This window comes from Lactuca saligna, chromosome 1, assembly GCF_052625555.1.
Source record: "Lactuca saligna cultivar CGN05327 chromosome 1, ASM5262555v1, whole genome shotgun sequence".
Classification (NCBI taxonomy): domain Eukaryota; kingdom Viridiplantae; phylum Streptophyta; class Magnoliopsida; order Asterales; family Asteraceae; genus Lactuca; species Lactuca saligna.
In genome coordinates this window covers 103,651,034-103,655,125 of record NC_136417.1, presented here as the reverse complement: position 1 = coordinate 103,655,125, position 4,092 = coordinate 103,651,034, and the positions used below count along the sequence as shown (strand labels likewise).

General features: G+C 33.4%; 1 long non-coding RNA gene across 1 annotated transcript; it reads left to right on the top strand.

Annotated features, from left to right (window-relative positions):
- The first annotated feature begins 1,525 nt into the window (after positions 1-1,525).
- On the top strand, positions 1,526-2,564 carry LOC145000443 (uncharacterized). The gene is made up of 3 exons (XR_013661223.1): positions 1,526-1,559; positions 2,386-2,430; positions 2,523-2,564. It is a non-coding gene; the product is annotated as an uncharacterized LOC145000443 (long non-coding RNA).
- Positions 2,565-4,092: the final 1,528 nt, after the last annotated feature.

The window sequence follows — 4,092 nt, the reverse complement described above, 5'->3', positions numbered from 1 at the left end:
ATATTTTAATAATAAAAGATAGGAAGATCTGATTTGGTGGATTTAAAAGATTTGCAGGAAATTTTGGTTCGATTATGGAGAATCCTTTTTTTTGTACGGTTATAGTTGTAGGAGGAGATTGCTATTAATTTTTTTTGGGGATGCTTGTTTTATTAAGAAATTTAGGGATTGAGATAGGGAAATGCAGGGCTGTAATTTTTAATCAGACAATGTATTATTATAATGCTATATTGGAACCTAAGAGAGTTGTTGAGTAGGAAATAGGGGATTTAAGACCAAGATGGTTGTTTAAACTTTTAATATTGCTTAATGGTTTCAGGCCTTCTATATTGGAACCTAAGAGAGTTGTTAAATAAAGTCGGGGTTTGGGAATATTGTTGGTGTATTTAAAGAAATTGATGACCTTGTGAGCTTGAGGGACCCATTTAGACTTTTATTGCTGAAAAACTTCTTTCTAAATACCTATAACGTAGCATATTTATACTAAAAGAAAAAGAGTTTGACTCATAGTCTAAAACCGGGAAACAAAAATAATAAAAGCATTTTTCCTAAAATGCCCCTGTTGGCTTTATCCTGAATTATGCCAACAATAGAGGATATATTATGGTAATTCACAAACTGCAATCATATTTTCATACAAAAACTTAATTAAAATGGAACTTTCCCAAAATACCCCTGAGGCTATTTTTGTCCCCAGTTCTCAGTTACGGTATAATGATGGATAGTCAAGCTAAAATTTGGTTTTGAATTTAATCTTGGTATAAAATGACAGGTTTGATAATGGTAGATGGTCAAGATATAAGAACTTTACAAGTCCATTTGGAACATTACTTTACAGGTAATATTCTCTCTTTATTTCAGAAATCAATGCGAGGAGATGTTTTGTATAATAGTGCAAAATCACTCTCTGGAAGTAAATAGTAATGTACCCTTTGGGGACGGTCTATATATATATGTTTGTTCTTTTGCATTCCCTACTATTACTATGTTGCGACGTGTTGATATGGATTTGTTTTTTTGATGTTCTGTTGTGATGCATAGGCCAATAAAATTGCCAAAATCAACCTCGTTGCTACAGGAAAGGATCTCATGGATGATGAAAAACAAGGAGACGTATTATTACTGTTTGCAGGGGCTGTTTCATCCGGCCAGGAAGGTGAGGGAGGTGTATTGGAAGATTTACAATTCGTTGTATATTGGGGCTCAGGATGCACTTGTCGCGGCTTATCTTGTTTTAGAGGATGAAGGGGAGAATGTCTACAGTAGGCCTGAGTTGACCTTGTTTATCTGAGTGGGTGTCTACTTCTTACTTCTTCGTATTATTAACTTTTTCATCTTATAATATGTTTTGATGCTGCTACATTTTAATACTGTTAGGAGAATATTATATTTGTTATTTGTGATAATAGCAGCTGGATTTGTTTGTGATGGGATTGGCGTAAATTTTTGTCTGTTTTGTTGTTTTTCTGGATGATAGGTACCTGAAGCATTGTTTAAAGGTGGATCAGTAGTCTACATGTCATGGCATGTCTTTGTCTTGATGATGATGAAGAGGTAAGGTAAGTAACTCAAAATACTTACCAATCATTTAATTTGATTATATTAGAGATAATGGTAGTATAGCATCAACAGAAAAAGCAGGACATTGATTACCTGCAGTTTTCCTCTTGAAACAACGGTGTATGAAAATCTTGATTAATAGATTCTGGTTTACAAGGACCTTTAAGCTTTTTAACTTTGGAATTTGGATTGGTCTATGATGCTTTGCTAGAAGAAAGAAAAACTAAAGGTAGGTGTTTGTTGGTTAATACTTAATACCTGATGAAAGTGGAATGGGTAAAACTTAAATAGATGAGTATGATATGGCAGTTGACAAGGTCATGGTCATTGACGGCATAAAAAATAGGTGTATGTAACATGAGGAGAGAGTGACCCGACACAATGATGTGTTAAATAATGCAAACGAGATGAATGTTTTTGTTCTTATACCAAATAACATTGATATTTTATACCATAAGTGTATGTTCTTGTCTGGTTTGTATTTGCTTCTTTCATTTAATCTAATCACATTCATCTCCAAAAAGACATGTATGCCCTCAGTTGCTTGATTCAGTTTGTTGATGCTTTTTTTCCTACTTATATCAATTCATCATGGATGTGACAAAGTTCGTAGTTGCTTTTATGAGTATGTGCTTATCGTATTGTATTCCCACTTCCTTGTTTCTACTTTATACCTCATGCTTTTAACTGTAGTTAGGTTATAGCCTTAATCTACACTGTGACATTAAGTTGGTTTAAACTACTAAAACTTATTGGTTATTTTTTCTAATTTACTATTGTTTGTAAATTCAGTATTATCATTAAAAAATATATTTTTTTCTGTAGATCATTCATTAACAAAGTTTTCAAGTTTATACCAGAATGGTCAAGGTCTGTAAGACTAAATACTAAAATCCTTTCCATTGTTTTCTTATATTTTTGTTGTTACTTATTTTTTTAATTATATTTTTGATCTATTTCAGGTCACAAATTGGAAAATACTGGTGGGACCACTAGTAAAAAGCCAGCATTGAATTCCATTGGGGTAGGGGGTCAAAGTCAAACCCCCATTGGTGTATCACAACCAAATATGCAGGTGACACTTGTTCTTTCATTTTTTGTTTCATTATGTGATACACCTATTGTATTTCTATTTTTTTTAGTATTGATAAAAATATTTCTTAATGATAAATATTCCTTGATAATTATTTGCATGATTTATTTGATATTTTACAGGGCATCACCCATCAGATAGTAGTGCAACAAAATTGCCTTCTAATACTCGTGGCTTACCATAACCAGCAGCTTTGGCAGTTGTTATGAGACATGCACAACATCTTCTCAGTGGACCTGCTGTTCATTCTTTATCTGTATTTATCTCTTTATTCTATGTTTTTAATATTCTTACATAAATTCTATAATGCAATTGTATATAAATGAGTTCATTTTTTATAACATTTACTCACTTTTGGAATAATTATTTGTATTTGACATACTAGTGAAATGAATTATCTTTATTATTTATGGTATTTTATTTTGTAGTATGAGATTTTTAATGTATTATTTAATTTGAAAATTAGTAAATCTATAAATAATAGTTTTTTTAAAAACATTTAAGATTATGATACGCAAAAATGTGTCATCTTCATTTATGACATGGCCTTTCTTGACAGGGGCTTTCTTGATACGCATTGCGTGTCCTTAACACGCGCGTCGTAAGGTTATGACACGCGAATGTGTGTCGTCTTCCTTTATGACAGGGCCTTCCTTGATACGCATTGGGTGTCGTAAACGCGCGTCATAATTGCGCGTCGTAATTGCGCGTCGTAAATGCGCGTCGTAAATGCGTGTCGTCTCTCTTTATGACATGGCCTTCCTTGACGCGCATTTGCGCGTCGTCTGAGCGTTTTACGACGCGCAATGAGCATTGTAAAAGGCCTTTTTTCTAGTAGTGTGTTGGAATAGTATCTAAGGCTGCAACTATATTTGGTAAGTATTTGACCCGATTGAGCATGGTCCTTTTGGGTTGCCTTCACCATAGCAACTTGATAGGATGATGTACAATGAGATTTGAAATATTATAAGGAATAATAATATTATTTGATTAATATAATTCATAAATTAATTAGGAATTAATTTGGTGACTTATAGAGATTAATTAAATAGAAGGGCTTAAACTGTCAAATGTGTGATAGTTATACTTTAGGCTATAATCCCTTAAGGATAATAGGGTGGACGATTTTAGGGCTTAGGATAGACCTAAAATCTATCCAAGGTTATCATGAAAGGGATTAGGATTGCTTAGAGCCTAAGTTATCCAATTAGGGTTTAAAGATAAAACCCTAGGAGCCTTACAAGTATAAATAGACCCTTGGCATCATGGAAATCGGCACCCTTATGTCTAAGGAAATCCTGGCCAATTTCTTAGTCCCTCCCCCACTCTCTCAAATCATCCTCTTGCTAGTTGGTGTTTGTAAGCCATTAGAGGAGTGATAATTGTGACTCTAAAGCTCCAAGAACAAGAAGATCAAACAAGTGATTCAAGATATACTT